General features: G+C 46.4%; 1 protein-coding gene across 1 annotated transcript in view; it reads right to left on the bottom strand.

The window, feature by feature from the left end:
• The window catches only part of DDX46 (DEAD-box helicase 46), a 970,300-nt gene that overhangs the window by 919,770 nt on the left and 38,512 nt on the right, over positions 1-12,018 (bottom strand). The gene's annotated exons all lie outside the window — the stretch shown is intronic.

Below are 12,018 nucleotides of genomic sequence, written 5' to 3'. Positions count from 1 at the left end.
TCTTGCACTCTGCGACCAAATCAGAAAAGATGGGACGAATTATAAGGCACCCACCGCTCGGCCAGACAGGAGTCAGCAAGGCACATACCAAGCTTTGCCTTTGCCTCCACACCAGGTGCCTTGCTAGCCAATCTTCTGACATTCAAGGACTCAAGTGTGAAGATTAACTTTCTTTGTAAAGAACATATTAACACCAATGATGGGAAGCTCATCCATAGGGCAAATGCTAATCTCAAACAGCTCATTTTATCTACACATAGTCCTGAACCAAAAAGGGTAAAAAAGGATTCTGTTAGAAATGGTATGTGAGAGAGCACTGAAATAGTTATTTATCTCATTAAGTCTGAAGACACTTCTTTCAATATCAAGCGGTAGGATTTTACACAATTATTGTAAAACGTCGGCACAAGCAGTTTAGTTTAACATAGTGAGACTGTAAGAACAGAAGAGGCTGCAGGCAGAAGATAAAACTAAGTCAAAATCAGAAAAGTGTATTACGTGATGATCTCTTTAGTTACTCTAGTCTCCCTTGCCAATAAAAGCAGCAATTCCTCATTTAATTGTCTCTTTAGATTTTTTTTTTAAACCAGCAAGGAGTCTGTGGTTATTTTTTAGACCCATTTATGATTGATGCTAGTTCGTCCGTACTCCCTAAATGCTGGAAGATTAGGGCACCCATGGAAGCTTGGGTGAATTGATTATGCTTTGACAACTGCCACAAACTTGCATTGGTGGATCAGATTTGCAAACTTTTTTTATTTTTAATATTTGACAACTTCTGCACCCCTTAGAGACTTCAGAAGTTTATTTCAGTCAATAATGACCAGCATAGCTTTCATTTAGTTAAAAAAGGGGTGATGGGTGCCATTATTTTCTGGTACGGTCTCTTGCTGGAAGAATATTTAGTGGTTCTCTATCGCAATGCTGTTGGAAAGCGGTTAGACTAGTTTAAATTAAACCGTGCAATATTCACCGGAAGGCGCTGAGGGCTTTAATTGAACTTTCAGGACGTAGAGGATTTATTCTGATGTAAGTAGTGGTGCCAGACGCATTTCAAGAAGGTCCGGGGGTTCAGAAACTATATAGTGCACTACAACCCATCCAGTGGAATTTATATTCGTAGAGTGAGGACAGCGTTTAGCTACGGGCCACTCCCCAGAGACATAAAGTCCATGGGAGACTTAACCCTTGTCCAGATGAGGCCCAGAAGGAATAGGGGCTTAAATGCGTCTACAGTTCATCTTTTGGAGGAATCCACACAAAATCAAGAATAATAATTGTGGGAGGAGCCTAGCCAGCAGCAAAGATGGCCGCCTAGCACCTCGGCTCCGCCGACCCGTGTGCCTTTTACCGATATCCTGCCTTAAATCCTGCACCTCCGTGAACCTCACTTACCTCGGAGACGCTCCTACTCCCGCTGTGACGAATTCCGGTGAAAGCGGAGCGATCCCGGTGGTGAAGAGCCTCTGCTTCCATCCCGGCCTCTCGAGTGGCCACAGCAGGGACATCGAGTTACGGAGACGGCCGGCGGCGACAGCAACAGCAGCGGCCGCTGCGGAGGGGGAGGAGCCGGTGGACTGTCTCTACAGGCTGGCGCTGGGCTCTTTCATAGCAGCTTTCCTCGGCTTGGCTGCCCAGCGCGCCTTACCTGCAACATTGTATCGGCTCCCACACACTGTATCCCGGCCTCGCTGGAAGAGAGCCGGGATTGCTTCATTGTTGCACTCCCCCGTGGCGGACGCCATTTTCCACGTCTGCAACCCTGTGCCTGCCAGTGGGATTCCCTGCTCCGCCGGCTTTTTGATAAAAGAAGTTTCCTTTCGACCGGCTGCCTTCCCATCACAGTGCCAGCTGTGCCCTGCAGACATTGCACGGATTTCTCGGGGGCGCTCGCTGACGAGTGAGACTTGCTTTCCGTGGCGCTCTACAGCCGTGCGCACAAGATGGTGGCCAATGATGCACCCCCCATTCCGGATCCTCCGCTGGGGCTGCGGGATGTCCTGGATGCACTTGTGGATCTGCGTATGGCCTTTCATGACTTTGCTACTGATTTGGGGGCCCGGCTCACTGAGATCCTTCCAGCTGGTCACGATGGCCCCTCAGCACTGCGCACTACGCCACATCCTCCATTGGTCGACAGTGGATCACCCGCTCTGGAGTGTACGGAGGCGACGGATGGGCGCGCCTCCGTGACTGCTGTAGTGCTCCTCGGCTTCGCCTCGGGGGAGTCCGGCGACACTGCTCCTTTGCTAGGGCCGTTGCTCAAGTCTCAGACGCCATGTTGCCCTTCTCCTTTGTTCTCTGGAGACTTGCTTCCTTGCATCATTCTGGACTTGCTGTTTGTGCTCCGTCGGGCTGCTACGCTGGAACTTTCATCTGGTCTTGCACCCCGTTGTGCTGTATTCGGTTTGGCAGTGAAGATTTCTTGTGCCCCCTGCCATCGAGCTCCAAGCCAGTTTGCCCCATCGCAAGCACCACGATTTCTGCACTGGATTCCACGGGGGCCCTCCCCATCCACGTTGGCTGATCTGGAATTGGACTCTGTTGTCATGCTGGTTCGAAGGGGACAGGGCTGATGATGTATTCTTTTATGCTGCAACTTCCTATGTGTATGGCCGGGACTGTGAATGACACTTGTTGGAGGTACAGGTTGATTAGGTACTAGGTCGGGGCCTGGGGTTGGGCGGCCGTGGGTAACGTTACTGTCTGCTTTGGTAATATCCTGGGCCCTCCTCCGATCAAACGTGAATTTTTTCCTTCTTTTTCTTATCTTCTTCTTCTTCTGCATTTCGGGCACTCCTTTGGGGCGACAGACACACTGCTAGGGGGGGGTAGGCCGTAGTCTCTGCATGCGTGTAGGGTGGGGGGTTAATTTCTTGAACGTTTTAGTTTCTATGGGCCTCTTTTTCTTTCTTTTTCTCTTCTTATCACTTTTGTCCTTTATTTCTTTCTTCCTTATTTTCTTGGGTCAGAGGGTGGATTGGGAACTGATGGGTAGCGATTGGGGGTCACTAGGTGACGGAATTCTTTTCTATCCTGATTTACTTGCTTACAGTCGATTGTTTTGCGGATAATGCTTGCTGATTATTATGATGCTCGTTGCCCACTTCTGTCCTCATCGTATTGTTCTGACTCGGATCCTTCTTGACCTTAATGCTGTGGACTCATTTAAAAACTTTAAAAATTAAACCTCATTATCCTACCTCTCGGTGGCGCGATTATGTATAATGTAACTTGGATTACTTGTTCCATGCTCTGTTATGCTGCTGAGTCGCCTAATTGCTTGCTGATGTGCCTTTTATTGTCGAGGCCGGCCTGTGGGTTGTAGGCCCGTATTTGTTTGCACATATTGTCCAATAAAGGTTTTTAAAAAAAAAAAAAAAAAAAAAAAGAATAATTGTATTTAAGTGGAGATACACATGTATAAAACATTTTAGGGGGTGTAGGGGATACCCCCATGTGTATACAGGATTACCTCGCAGTGTATTGCTATTAATGAGGGTACGAAAACTGACATTCATTAACCTCATAGATGCTATTAAACATCCCTCCCCAGTGCTGCGCTGTCCATTGGAACTAGTGCTGAATGGACGTCCAATGGTCGTGCGCAGCACTGGGGAGGTAGTGCTGCCGTCGGCCAATGCACCGAGGCAGCACTTAAGGGGTTAAGTAATTGGGGTCTAGGCGACAACACACACATGATGATTTGTTTTATGAACAGTTGATATGCACTCTAAATGTCTAATAGAGTATATGTATGTAGTTGTGTAAATGTTTTCTTTTTTGTCTATTTTTAATTTTCCTACAATACAATGAAGAATTGCTCCAACAAGGAAGTCTGAGTGATATGTGGTTTTTGATGCACTTGAAATTGGGGCAGGACAATGTACCTTGAATAGGGTAATTAGTTGAACGCTATAGGTAATATCGAGATATCCATTCCTCAACGTTACCACTTTGTATAGTGTGATGTTCTTATCCAAGTAGTGGAGGGTGATTTGGGCAAACCCCCGATTCTGTAATTTTGGAAGAATATTGGCAGGCATGTTTTCTTTAGTGACCTAAGTTAAGCAGGATTGGTTTAGAATTATCCAAAATAATGGTTCTAAAGGGTTTGATTCGGAATCCGAATGTTCACTCAGAAAACACGCAATTTCATGTTGATCATCAGACTAGTTGCCCATTCATTAAATAGGTCATATCAACCAACATTTCTACAATGCTATTATGACGTACGGTTCTCACTGAGAGCCGCTAGACTTAAAACTTAATGCTACATCTGGTTATTCACAGCTATGTTGTAGCAACAGTAGGAAACAAACATGGTTACCCACTGTTGTTACATCATAAAGGAATTGAAATCTGCTCAGCCTGGCCTCTAAGATGGAAGGCACGGGCAATGATTTTGTAAGGAGTGGGATTAATACAGAGTGTGGTTGGTGGATTTGATGGCTGAAAGCTGGTCATTTTTTATAACTTTTTTTCACATTTGGTCCAGGTAACAGAAGCTATGTTAGGTATGGGTCGCCATTACTCCTCTGCCCTAGCCCTAGCAGTTGAAAACAGGTGCAGATGATTTTGAGGTGCATGTGTAAGAAGCTAGCTCTTTATATAGTACACCAAAAAGGGGTATACTGTGCAATGAGTCCGGGTATTCCCTTATAAGTAGACAGGGGCTTGCTCTAGCAATCCCAAGATGCTCTTTTAGGGGGTAGTGTGGTCGAGCAGCCTTAGGCTTATTAGAGAAGAGTGTTTGATATCTGCAATACACACACAGTCAATAAATGATGCACAACTCAATAAGAAGATTCACACTTATTTATAAAAATAACATCTTTATATAAATTTATGAACCAAGAACATCAACATCAGGTAAGTTTTGAGTTAAGAATTGTTACAGTTTTTAAAAATGGACAATGCAATTTCTGAAGTGGTATGGTTATCCTATGGAGGAAAGGCACACTGCATACAGGTTGTTGTGTGGTTCCTAAAAATCTATATAGGATCTGCACATGTAGACAACATAACCTGTGGGGTTGGTGTCCAGACTGATTACAGACACACCCACCAGGTATGTTCTCTAAATGCCCAGATATGGGCGGGAGGAGGGGGAAGGACTTTCAAACTACTACCATACGGGATTTTCTCAAACGTACACTACCGATTTTGTGTGTTTGCAAATTAATAAAAACAGAGTTAATCATAAAGGCCCAGATCCTATATAGATTGGGCGCCATGTTGTGTAGTTCCTATAAATCTATATAGGATCTGCACATTTAGACAACATAACCTGTGGGATTGGTGTCCAGACTGTTTCCAGACACCTGCACCGGGTATGTTCGCCTGTATACCATCTAGCTCGCAATGCCACTGTAAACTCTTCTTACCAAGGAGACTTCACTGCGACTTATGGGACCAATGTCCATGACTTAAGGTAAGTATGGGGCAAGGTCAAAGGCAGCACACAGGTCTGGGAGACCAGTCAGGCTGAGCCAACAGGGGAGCTCAGGTCTTGCGATGCTTGGGGGTGTGGGGACACCTTTGGTGGGCTTCTCCATTGGCCAGAGGTGAAGGTTGCAGAGGTGCTTTGACTCATCAGGTTTTCGTCATGGAAGACACTCACAGTCAGGCTGCACACAGAGGCTGCAGGTGGCGTTGAGGAGTCCCCTCCTGGCCAACCCAACCTGGGCGTCTAATCTGGAGGGCTGGGGGACCAGGCTGGCCCGTTGGCCCACTTCAACTCGGGCTTGGGGCAATAGATGCAGTGGTACTGGCAGGTGTCAGGTTTACGCAGTCCTGGAGTCCTCACAATTATTTCTTTGGTACCTGCAGGGTGCAAAGGAACAGCTCAGTTGCTCCACTGGAGAGTATGGGTCTTTGTAGAAGTGCTTGCAGTCCTCCTAGGCTCTTGGAGGCACAGCAACTTGCAGGGAGAGCCGACTTTGGCGCAATTGTCGGGAACAGGCAGGCAGGCTGGTAGGATTGGCGCCAAGCCAGTTGCTTCTTCCTCAGTTCTTGCTTTTCACAGCTCTTCAGACCTTCTTCTTCTAGGTCGGTAGGATCTGATTTCCTGGTGGCCTAAACACTAGATTTAGGAGTGTTGGGAGAATCTAGGGTAGTAGCCAATGAGCTCCTGACCCCGGGGTCATTCGTTAAAATATTCTTTATTCAGCTAATAAAAGCCATAAAAGCACAAAATAAAAAACACCAAAAACAAATTATTAGAGCAAGACAACACAACATATACAGTTTGCATATATAGATTTCCCTAAAACCATCTTAAAATAGAGAATAAAATAGATATTCAACTTGTTATTAGAAAACACAGTCTATAAAAATTCAGCTTATAGTACTAGTCAGTGGAAAAGAATTCTGGTGCATTTCATCAGGGAAAATACAACTTCAAGTAGACAGGGGTCACTACTCCCCCTTCCTAAGTTTGTACTAGCCAGAGCGGAACATGCCCCTCCGACTTCTAATTTTCCGGCCTACCCAGATGCAGGGGGGGGTGTTTAATCAGCCGGCAACCTCTCTCGTGAGGGGAGCCAGATTTGCATACCAAAGGTGGTGGCCTCTTTGAATCCCTCCCTTACCTTGGAATGCTAATTCGCAGGTCATCCTGTGGGAGGGGGTGTAAATTTGCCCGAGTAGGCTTCGTTTCTGACCTCCCGAGAGCAAAGGCCCCCACGCCTAGGGGTCAGAAACTCTACTGTGGTGGCAGGCTGGCTAGGACCAGTCCGCCAGCACACTAGTAGTGGGTAGGTTTTCGGGTGGCACCACTAAGGTGCCCTCTAGGTGCATGTATTAATAAATCCATCACTAGAATCAGTGTGGGCATATTAATAAGAGATGCTAGATATGAAAAATCTCTGGGTTCAGAAAAGCTATCATGTAGCTGGGGAGCTCGTTTTCAACAGTGTCCAGCACATGAACTTACAATGGCTTCCCTGGTCACTTGTACCAGCAGTAATGGAACTGATCAGATCAGAGGTGTTAGACCTGTCTGGCTTTTTGGCGTAGTCCCTCCTATTTATTATTTATTTTGTCCCCTTTTTGCCCCTCATACCCTTGATCATTTTTGTCCACTGACTTTTTCTAGGTGTTGGTCAAGGGGATAGGTGTTCTTTTCCCCCCTCATAATTTTTCACCTCAGGCCCAGAGGCCTGTTCTGACAGGAAAAGTTGGAACCACACAAAATGGTGGCTACCAACTGCCCTAACTGTCAAACTCAGAACCTGGCCATAGCCTAGCATAGGGCGTTCCAGAACCTTCTGGTCCATTCTGGACCACTGAGGGTCAGCCTATATAAGGCGGAATGCGGGGCAGCCATTTTGTCTACCTGTGAGAGTCAGCTGGAGGACAGGCTATCTTGGAAGGTGGGGGAAGGCTAGTGAGAGGGTTGATCTCCTGGACTGGGAAGCAGCCTAATTAATCCACTTCTCTACTCCTCCTTTGGGATCCTTGTCTTGTCCCTGCTGTGGTTGTTTAAGGGAGACCCTGGGCGCCTGCCTGACCCCTAGCTTCAAAATAGTGGGGTGTAAACAGGAGAAGGAGACTGTGGCGCTGCGGAGCGCAGTCCTCTGCCCGGTGAAAGGAATTCTGCTGTTATTCCCTCTAACAGTGGAGGGTTAATTCTTGTGGCCCCCACCCTTTTATTTAGCCCTCAATACCATCCTGCCCTGGTTTCAGCGACTGTCCCCTCGTTCAATCACCCCACAGAGCGTCATCTCTCACCTGCTGTGGAGTGAAGCCAGCGCCTGGTGAGCTGTCCTAGCTCAGTGGTTGAGCACCATCTGGGAGGGGCAGTGGGCGCTGAGGGAGCAGTGGCCAGGAGAGATCGGCGCCGGATTGTGACTGAGGAGGCGCTTTGAAAGTGAAGGGTGCCGGTTTCCTGAAGCGGCGCTGATCTCGCCGTCTGCAGGGCCCCCGGGGGCACCGGCCGCGTCATTGTGCATAAACCCAAGGTTTCAAGTCCGTAAGCGCTACCGCGCTTGCCCCAGGCGTACCCACTCCCTTTGTGCAGGAGGGGCCTAGGACCGAGCAGGCCCGGAAGGAGTAGCGTCTTGCCAGCGGAGCCAGCGCGGAGGCGGGTCTGGAAGCGAGGCGGTAGCGTGAACACCTCGCGCATGCCTAGAAGGGTGCGCATTCAAGCCCCGAGTGAAGAGAAGCGTCTGAATCCCCCTCGGCGGTTGAACGTGTGTGTGGAGACACCTCTTCTCTGCTCGAGCACCCCTGAGAGAGCTGGCGTGAGCGGGAAGGGCGGAGGAGCCGAGGCGCTGAGGAGTCTTGCCAGCGCTGGGCTCCCAGGAACTGCCGAGTGACTTCCCCTGTGTCTGGTGCCGATAAGTTTCACCGGACGTGACATCTTTAAGTAAGGAGCTAAACTGAAGGGGGAAGGTGGCGCTTGAGCCTGCCAGTTGTGGGATTACCCTTTGGTGATTTCCCCGTCTACTGGGGTGAATGAGGAGGGGGAGTAGACTTAACGATCAACCTATCAAGAATGTGCTGGAAATACCAAATTTACAAGGAAAGTTACAAGCTCCTTCTAAAGCTTACTGGTGACAGCGTAGAGCTTGGGCATTTTCTATGCTCTTCAATGTGTATGCCCTCACTTTGTGAAAGAGGTACAGATAAGGAAGGAAAAGGTTTAGGCATTGAGATAAAAACAAAGCCAGTGCTGTTGGAAACATATGTAATGAAAGATACTGTTGATGTCGATTTTTAATGCCAGTTGAAACTGCTAAAAAGATCTCTATTAATTCCATGATATCTGCATTTGCTTATACTGAGTTGTAGTTATCTCTCCCAAGGCTTAAGCGGATTGTTATTTCACCTGATTGATTGTAAAGTACTGAATTGTGAATCCTAAAGTAGAAGAGAACAGAGTATATTATTTTTATAAACAGGTACTTATTTTCCTAACCAATTGGTGTAGTGTCCTTTTTAAGTGTATTGCGTGGATTTACTGCTGGGTGGTCTGCAACCTTCACACTGTGCCTCTAGAATTGTAGGTCTTGCCCCTAGGCCAGGCTACCCTAGGTGACCTGTCATCCCAGGTTCTAACAAGAGGCATATCGGCTCTAGCAGTAATGGAACTGAGCAGCACAGAGGCATATCGGATCAAGCAGATATGTCCGCACATGTAGTATAGTGCACCCTGCCTTAGGGCTCTAAGGCCTGCTGTAGGGGTGATTTACCAATACTGCATACAGTGTCTATGGGCATAACACACAGGGTTGTGTGCCATGTCTTGTTTTCAGTTTTGTCTGCACAAGGACATGCAGCCTGCAGTGGCGGTCTGTATGTGTTAGGTGAGGGGTCCCGTAGGGTGGCACAATTTGTGCTGCAGCCCTTAAGGACAATCTTCAGCCTCCCTGCCATAGGAACTAGGGGTACCATGTACTAGGAACTTACAAGGAATGCTAAAGGTATTGTCAATTGGGGCCACAATTTTACAATTTTGGGAAAGACCGGAGACCTGGTTAGCAGGAACCCAGTGCACTTCCAGTCAAAACCACATCAAATACCAGGCAAACAGTGGGGGTGACCATGCCAAAAAGGGACACTTTCCTACAGCATGTACTTAACATAAAATTATGCATAGGCAAAAAGTGTATAACAGATGTTTTTTACTTCGGAGTTTGTCCTCGGCTATTTTATTGCACTTGGAGCCAAATGGTAAAAAACATCCCTGCTATTCACTACCACCAATCTATAGTTCTATATGTTATGCATGGTTTCCTTTTGAAGCCTCCAATGCGAATAACTGATTCTAAATCTGGTTATTCACTCCTAGAATCTAGCAATAGTGGGAAACAAAATTGTTTTCCCTTGTTGGTACATCATAAATGAATGTCAGGCTGCTCTAACAAGGCTCTAGAGAGCCTGTCAATGTAGACCTGGCTTAAGCACAGTTTTGGGAGAGTCAGGAGGGATAGGAAAGCATAGAGGGTAGTTGTGGTGGGGAGGGTGGCAGGAGGTCAGGTATTTTTTTATATAAATTTGGGACAGGGAGAAGAGGCCATGTAATGTGTGGCTCCTCCATTATTCCTCTTCTCCCACGTAGCACCTGAAAGCAGGGCAAGAGGATTTTGTGGTTGGAATTGAAAGAAAATGCAAGCTTCACTCTTGGTCTATTTGCGGACAGTGAGAACGATCTCTGAAAAACATTCCTATTAATGACAGTTATGCCATCTATAATTCCATATATACAGCAAGAAATGAAATATGGCCAAAAAATATTTCAAAATTTCACCAGACTTAAAAAAGTCTCTAGAAATGCACGGTTCCAATTAATACACTTCTACATAATCCACAAAGCATACTTCACACCTGACAGGATAGATATTTTCAGAAAGACACTGCTAAATGCCCACACTGGGAGGAGGTAGGGGCTGAATTTCTACATATGTTTTGGAGTTGCCAGAACTGGGTGGTTTTTGGAAGGCAGTGACTGATACCTTAGCAGAGGTGACCTAGGAAAGTTTCCTGCACTCTGGGACACTGTTTGTTGCACTGGTTCCCACACACCGTTAAGAACAAAGCAACCAGCAATTTTTAACATCTGGCACTAATTTTAGCTAAGAGGGAGGTTGCCAGGCATTGGAAATCCCAGCGTGGGCTCTCAGTAGAGGGGTGGAAAAGAGCTCACACGTTGGGCGGATTGTGATGCCAGAAGAGATTGGGGATCTATTGAGGCTGCCAGGGCATGGGAAGCATTGGTGACAGAGCTAAAACACTCAGATACCTCATCCACTGAGGAGACACCAGATACCTCCTGAGATTGAATATGACACTTCTATTTGATGGGAGGAGTACCCCTCTAAAGCCAGGTGGAATCCCTGGGGCAGGATGCGGGAGGGGGGGCCTAAAAGTTTAGACAGTATGCATTGCCTTGGGTCGATATCCTCCATCGTTAGTATGTACCATTTCCTACGTTGACACTTACAGACTGACTCAAATACGCGACGCCCACGGGGAGATGGGAGGGAGTCGTTCTCTATAATGTTGACTAGCCCTTTGTACATTGGGGACCTCTTGTTTAGACAGGTCGAGTAAGATGGGTGCGGGAGTAAATAAGTTAATATGATGGATGCATATAACATGCCTTTCGCATCGAACCACAATAATATAGAGATATACCTGACCATAGGGCGATGAATGCCATATATGTGCTATTATTTACCTGTACATTAATACTTGTGAAATATGCTCTTGTTTTGTAAAACAATAAAAAATCTGTTTAAAGAAAAAAATGTAGACCAAGTTGGTAAGATCTTGGGCACAATTTCAGATATAATAGACACTCTGGAAGCCAAAATAAACGCAGTGGCAATTGATGTGGGCAAGTTTAGAGCAGACCACATAAAACTCACCACAAGGTTAGTAATGAATGAATCAAAGCTAGCAATGATGGGGCCAGAAGTGAAGGAATTTCAGCTTTGAATGAGACACCCGACTGCTGCAGTGAAAAAATCACAATAGAGCGTTGCAGATATTGGTTGCTGCTGAATGTACAAAAGTACACAGATTGCCTAAGAAACTGGGAGGTCAAAGTGCAGAACTATCCCTGCAGAAATGGTTAATCCAAAATATATGAGATGTTACATCGTCAACCTTCTTTACTGTGAAAAGGGCACATGGAGTGGCGGGGTGCCCCCTAATTCCAGGGACCATACAATTACAAGACCCATGGTAGCTAGGCTACTAAATGAGAGGGACAACGATATAATCTTCCAGGTAGTCTGAACTCATGTCAGAAGGTAGTAAAATACACTTTTTCCCCAGACTACACAGTGAAGGTGCAAAAGAAACTACTTCCTCGATGTTATGGCAAAACTATGGCAAATGGGACTTCATGTGCTTTATTACATCCCACAAAACTTAAGCGTGCTCAAGGACAAGACCTCATTTAAAAAAAAATTAAAAATCACTAAGTTTTGCATTACAAGAAAACTGACAATGGCAGATCAGCGAAACCATATTACATTGCATAATAACTAGGATATTATGGCTGAG

The sequence above is a fragment of the Lissotriton vulgaris genome, chromosome 7 (genome assembly GCF_964263255.1).
Source record: "Lissotriton vulgaris chromosome 7, aLisVul1.2, whole genome shotgun sequence".
In the NCBI taxonomy this organism is placed as follows: Eukaryota; Metazoa; Chordata; class Amphibia; order Caudata; family Salamandridae; genus Lissotriton; species Lissotriton vulgaris.
Note: the sequence above shows the minus strand (reverse complement) of the source record. Positions and strands in the feature narration are given on the sequence as shown.